The sequence below is a fragment of the Leptonychotes weddellii genome, chromosome 1 (assembly GCF_054177405.1).
Source record: "Leptonychotes weddellii isolate Sample4059 chromosome 1, ASM5417740v2, whole genome shotgun sequence".
Taxonomy (NCBI): domain Eukaryota; kingdom Metazoa; phylum Chordata; class Mammalia; order Carnivora; family Phocidae; genus Leptonychotes; species Leptonychotes weddellii.
Window position 1 is genome coordinate 106,108,586 of NC_138369.1, and position 7,223 is coordinate 106,115,808.

Below are 7,223 nucleotides of genomic sequence, written 5' to 3' on the forward strand. Positions count from 1 at the left end.
AAATGGGGGGGGGGAATTGGAGGGAGAGATGAACCATGAGAGACTATGGACCTGAGAAACAAACAGGATTCTAGAGGGGAGGGAGAGGGGATTGGTTAGCCCAGTGATGGGTATTAAGGAGGGCATGTACTGCATGGAGCACTGGGTGTTATACGAAAACGATGGATCGTGGATCACTACATCAAAAACTAATGATGTATTGTATGGTGACTAACATAATATAATAAAATTAAAAACTACAAAAAAAATGAGTATTGACATTGACATAAATATGAATTATTTAAAAGGACATGGGCTTCCCTGATGGTTTTAAAAATCATTTTAAGGACGTTCGTAACTTAATAGTTTAGTGTTATCAATAGTATTAAAATAATTTAAATTGAAACTTAAACTAAAACATTAACATTGTTAGCTATTTTAGTAATTTAATTTAATTTAGTAACAATTTTAATTTGCTAAGTCAAAAATATTCATTTGTAAAAAAATGGCTAGTTCTTTCCTTGTGGAATGAAATAATATGATATTTTTAGGGAAATAATATTAGTGTTTTTTCTTAATAACATAGACTGGTGTGTATCCCCTCCTCATTCCATGGTGTGAGCACAAACAGGAAACATAAAATATATTTTTCTAAACCAGTTTGAAATCTTTTTTCAAAAGCTGGAGCATATTTTGCATGTATGACTCTCAAGTGTTTGTTTTGTTTTTTGTTTTTGGACAGGATATAGTACTAACTTCCTACAATTTTAACTCATTTGAAAAATATACTTATTCCAAAAACCTCAATGGCAAAAGATAAAACCAAGAATTATTGACACATTTAAGAAGGAAATTCAAAAATTGTAAATGCCTTTTGCAAGGAAGTTTTGCTTTTTCCCCAAATGCCTTTGCAAATAACATAGAGCTCATGATAAACAAAATATGTCTCCCAATAAAGATCACATATTAAATAGGTAAAATAACCCAATGTGCAATATTCTCCATCTTTTCTAAATTATTTGGAAATACTTTCCAATGTCAAGTAATAGCTCATTCATTTATAACTTTATAATGTTTAGAAAATGATAATGCACTTTTAGCCAAGAAATTCCTTAAGTAAAATTATATGACTTGTGACTAACACTTGTGCTTTTGTTTTTAAAGGAAAAAATACAGTTACGTACATTGTTGGGATGTATTTATAGAGCATTTTTATTGTTAAGTTATGCTTTTAGAGCTTTAGGAACATTTGAGAACAATAATCAGTAGTGTGTAATGGTATTGTTAGTGGAGTCCTTTCTATTGAATTTTCAAGATGTTGTAAAATGAGATTATGTGAGTAGCACCTCTGGACACTTTTTCCCATCATTGTGTTGGTATCAATCGCTGACTTCCACCATTTCTCCGGGTATTAAATAGAAGCACTGTTTCCCACTGCCTTGATTGGAGGGTTTATAATACATGACAGAACTGATAACCCTACTGAGATTAAGCATTGTAACATTATGAAAGCTACATGAAACCTACAGCTCCAGAGAGTGTCTCTAAGAGACGTGAGAAGGTTTAAGACAGACCCGACAAGGTGTACTTTCATTTCTTATTTTAACAAAGCACTTCTCCGCCGAAGCCAATCTGACCCAGAAAGATAATGAGCAAGCCTGCATTTCCTTTAGCTTCAGCCACCCCGTCCGGCAGCCATTCTACTGGAAGAGGCAACCTTTGCCAGATGCGGATGCTAATGCCTCTCTATAGAAAGCATGGCACATGATCACTTACTGCATGCAGACAGATTGCCAGCACACACCGGATCAGTTTGCAATTGGCAGGACTCAGCACGGCTGGAAATTGAACTATGTATGAAAAAGGGTGTCTATTTCTGGCTCTGCCCCTGCAGTCATCTATAACTATGGAAAAAAGCTTCTCACATTTGCTTCTTAGTTTCCCACACACATAAAAAGAAAATGAAATTTAACAAACAATCATTAACTCTCCTTTATAAGGAGCTGTGGAGATCAGATATTAAAGGATCATAGTCTGATAGAACTGAGGGTGGCATATCAGTTCGTGAGGCCTGGCTGCAGGGATCAATAGAGCTACTCCCAATGGCTGGAATTTTAAGGATTTTTAAGAATCTTTAATCAACGGCAGCCACTCATGACCAGAAGTACAGAAACGGCATTCCCTCTCCTCTCCACTCCCTGGACTAATCTTAAGAAGGCAGCTGGCTATCTCAAAGTAACCCTGGAGAGGGTCTGGTCAGCAGTGAACTGCTACCCTTAACTGTTTTTTTATATCTTTCCACCTCTCATTTACTGTCCTTCCTCATATTTTCCCTCTTCCAAATTCAGCCAGTCCACCCGGTGTTTGCACAGACTGAGCAGTTTAGCCCCCCTCCAGCTTCCATGAATGGCTGCATGGATTCTGGCTCAGGAATCCTCTTTCCTCTCTCAAAACGTGTAACATTTCATTTTGATAAGGAGGTATCAGCAGACCCACTGGAAAGATAAAAGCTAAGGACTGAGTAGCTGGTGACAACTAAATGTCATTACCTGCCATATGACATACAAGGGTACTTTTATTTTACCAATCAACAATGTCTTAATCCAAAGGAATTATTTTCTCCTGGTATTTTTTCTAGAGACTTACTTTGGCTAAAACACAACAAAACAAAAAAACAAAACTCAAATCCAGAAATTTTCCAAAAAGGGATTTAGTTAACTGCAATGTTACAATGGCTAGTGATAGCCTTCTGTTACTCTGAGCTTGTCGAATCATACATGAAGTGTTCTGTTGAATTCTGGGCCCTTCATTCTAAAAGGATTGGCAAATCATAAGGTATTCAGATGAGTATGAAAGAATAGAGGAGAGGTCTGAAAATCAAATTGTGTTAGAACAATTAGAGTAACTGTGGACGTTTTGTGGCAAGAAGACTTGGAGAGGATGCACCCTCTAAAACCCAATGAAGTCTTCATGTGATGCTCTGAACAGGGAAAGTTTAGAATGAGGGTTGACAGTTCACATTTAGCGTGTTGTTTAACAACTCTTCACAAGCCGACCCTGACTTTCAGGAAATTAAATGAAACTGGCAGATTACCAATCTGAAGATCCACAAGCTAAAAAAGAAACTCTTGAGGGATACCATCTCGATAGTGACACTGTAAAGTCCAGAAGGCCTCATATATTGGAAGCCATTTTGGGGGGCCAGGGTCCCAACAGGTCTCTGGGTTTAAGGGAGGAATTAGACTCGCTCAGCATGGCTCCCAGGGACCACAGAAGTTGCAAGAAGAAAGATACAGTTCCATGTATAGGAAAAAAAATTATTTCCACTGGATCTGTTAAAAATGAGAACATTCTTCTTTATGAGAGTATTGGAGACAGGCATCAAATGATTGCAATGAACAAAATTCTACTCTAGCATATTTGTTAAAAAGTAGATTCTTGAAAGAAAAAAGAATAAGGAGTCACTGATAGAACTCAACTGCAGACAATGCAGTTAGTCTTCCTGGAAAACAAAATAACGTCAGATATCTCCTCTCTCGGCCTCTTTCTTTCCAGAACCACGCAGTCTCTTCCCTCTCTTTCTCTCTTTAAATTCCCTACATTCTTCTCTGTGCAGAATGGATTGATCCTTGACATTTCTGGTTTCTGTGACTCCATCATTTCAACTTGCTTGCAGCCCTAGCTTCCCCCAGCAACTGCTCTATGAACATCCCAGTGTTTCCTTAGCATTCCGGAATCCAACAGCATCTCTGTCATTTTGGGGTCTTATAGTTCAAATTCTTCTAACAAGATTTTTTTGGAGCCTTGGGGCACTTGGGTGGCTCAGTCAGCTAAGTATCTGCCTTCAGCTCAGGTCATGATCCCAAGGTCCTGGGATGGAGCCCCGTGTGGGGTTCCCTGCTCAGCGGGAAGCCTGCTTCTCCCTCTCTCTCTACCCCTCCCCGCTGCCTGTGTGCTCACGCTCTCACGCTCCCACTCTCTCACTCTCTCTCTCTCTCAAATAAATAAATAATCTTTAAAAAAAAAAAAAGATTTTGTTGGAGCCTCTTGAGTCCAGTTTTTCAAACCTAATCCAATTTGTTGTGCCAAGTGCGTTGGTTCTACCAGTTACCAGTATAGTCGAGGCTTTTAGCCAAGTGCTGGGACAGGCAGAGAATTCTTTCAGAAGGGAGTATAGATAATCAGCAGTATTTCTAGGGCATGATAGTGAGCTTCCTCCTGCTAGAAGTGGAACAGAGACTGAATAATCATCCCCCGGCACTTCCGTAGGAATATATACATTGGGAAGATTACCTAAAAAATCCTTCCAACTTTTAAGTTTTCCTCTTATAAACTTCAACATAAGTAGCAGATTTGGGAGGGAAAATTGTGTGCATTCTTGGATCACAGCAATTAGATGACTGACTGCTCTACCCTTTATCCGGCTTCGTATTCTCATCTTACTATGTATGCCCACCATTTAGCCATTCAGCCATTTATGACGACACTTTTTCTTTCAACTCCCAAATCTAATCCATCAACAGGTCCTGGCAATTCTATCTCCCAAATAACCCATTGTTCCGGAGACTATTCATGCCACCCTAGTCCAAGTCACCATTATCTCTCACCTGAAATATTTCAAATGTCTCCTAACTTGTCTCCCAAGGCCATATTAACCCCATTTTCCACCCTGCAGCTGAAGCAACTCTTCCAACCAATTCTGATCATGTCATCCCATGTTTAAAGCAAGACTTTTCAGGCTCCAAGTTCAAAATCAAATAGCCTTCAAGAATCTACATAGTCTGAGTCTTATTAATCTCTCTGGCCTCATCATATACTACTTTGCTACTTGCTCTCAGAGCTCCAGTCATATAGTTTACTTTTAGAAAGTGGGAATATACCAAGTTTTCTATCGCCTCAAGACTTTTGAATTTGCTACTTCCCATACCAGGAACACTTTGTTCTACCACCCTTAGGCTAGATAACTTCAACTCCAGCCTTTACATTTGAAATTAAATATTATGTCTTCAGGGTGGTCACCCTAAATGCTGAATGGCACACCGTTACTGCTCTCTTGTAACATTCGACTCGTGCAATGTCTGGCTTTCCCTCAGAGTATAAGGGACACCAACTAATACTGTCCCGGCAATGCTTGACATTCACTATAACTCAATAAACACTTATGGAGGGTATGAATTAATGGTAAGCTTAGATCTCATACCAGGCATCCTGAAGATGTGAAATTCTCATTGTCTTACATTTTCAGAGATGAAAACTTCATACTTCTTAAAATCTATGACCGTGATTAGGGAAAGCAAGACACTTGGTGAAAACTTCTAAAATCAAGAGCATATTTTTAAAAGTGTTAGATTATTTCTTCACTGAAGGGGAAAACAGTAAAAATTTTATGTGGGTTATGTTCATGGCATTTACATTCTAGTAATATAAATACACAAAAATAGACAAAGAATGAAAACACTGAAGTGTTTACCCAAACTTGGCCAAATTTTGTAAGATTTCAAAACTTCAGAAGTTGGAGCAGTGTGAAGAAGAAGAGACAAGGATGACCCCCAGACTGACCAAAGCCCAGCGTCCAGTGCCTCCATCCTGCCAACTGCAGCCACCATATCCAAGAGAAAGGCTGAGGTGAAGGACGCCACAGGTGAAGCCAAGGTGAGGGATGAGCCGCAGAGAAGATCTGCAAGGTTATCTGCTAAACCTGCTCCTCCAAAGCCAGAGCCCAAGCCTAAAAAGGCCCTTGCAAAGAAGGGAGAGAAGGTACCCAAAGGGGAAAAGGGGAAAGCTGATGCTGGCAAGGATGGGAATAACCCTGCAGAAAACAGAGATGCCAAAACAGACCAGGCATAGAAAGCTGAAGGGGCTGGAGATGCCAAGAGAAGTCTGCGCATTTTTGATAACTGTGTATTTCTGGTGACTGTACAGTTTGAAATATTATTTTTTTATCAAGTTTTATAAAAATGCAGAATTGTATTTTACTTTTTTTAAGCTATGTTGTTAGCACACAGAACACTTCATTGTTGTTTTGGGGGAAGGACAAATGTCACTAATAGAATATTCCAGAAGCTAGTGGGGGAAAAACACCTTTCCCTTCTAATTTTGAGAAACTTCCTCTTAGTTCTCAGAAAGAGGGATTCGTGGATGTTGACACATTAGCCACATTGGCACAAATGCTTTGTAGTGTGGAAAAACTAAAATTTCTTTTTTATTTCCCCTTCTCCTTCTCTGTCTTTATCATAGACTTGACTCCCTTAAACCCAGAGACCTGTTGGGACCCTGACCCCTCAAAATGACTTCCAGTATGTCAGGCAATCTGGACTTTACAATGTCACCATGGAGATGGCATCCCTCAAGAGTTTCTTTTTTAGCTTGTGGATCTTCAGATTGGTAATTCTGTCAGTTTCATTTAATTTCCTGAAAGTCAGGGATGGCTTGTGAAAAGTTGTTAAACAACATGCTGTGAACGGTCAACCCTCACTCTAAACTTTCCCTGTTCAGAGCATCACATGGAGACTTCATTGGGTTTTAAAGTGGCTTTCTGACTTTGGTAGTCCATTGAAGAAGGTAGTTTGAAAGTTGTTGTATACTGTTAATGATTGTCTGCCCATGTACTGCCTGAAATACTGTGATTATTTATGAAAAATATCTTTAGTAAAGCTGGATACAGTTTGGCTTGGAAAAACATTTTTTCTGAAGTTGACCTATAAAATAATAGTGTTTTCTCTCCTAGCCACTAATCACCTACAGAAAATCCTAAATGTTGCATAAGACACAAGAATAAGACTTTGGATAAAGGCTGAAGCACAAGTTGATATAACTTGTTTGTAAATTTGCCATTACAGACGTTTATGTCTAAATAGGTAAATATTATTTGAACTGGGATAACTTAAACATTTCAAAGCAATGGGAAGTCTAAGATTCTCATGTATCACACACCGAATAATTCTAACAAAGATGTTTACAAGGTATAAGTTAATTTTGGTGACGTTGCCTCTCTTCATTTACTCGAATGACCAGGGTTTAAGCCAAGGAACAACAACAAAGCTGGGTGGCAGGGAGATCATGGAGAGAACAAGGTGCCTGACAGTCCCCCACATCAGATTGGTCAGGGGAATACGTGAGAATCTAGATGCCAAGAGTTGAAAAGAAACCATGGAAAATGGGGTGATATGATATCCCTTTTAATCTCTTTTGTTTTTATTCCAAGGGATTCTATGTTGGTGCAAGCCGAACAATAGACTCTGCAA

General features: G+C 38.9%; 1 pseudogene; it reads left to right on the plus strand.

The window, feature by feature from the left end:
* The window catches only part of LOC102741639 (non-histone chromosomal protein HMG-17 pseudogene), an 11,573-nt pseudogene extending 5,624 nt beyond the window's left edge, over positions 1 to 5,949 (plus strand).
* The last annotated feature ends 1,274 nt before the right edge of the window (positions 5,950 to 7,223 follow it).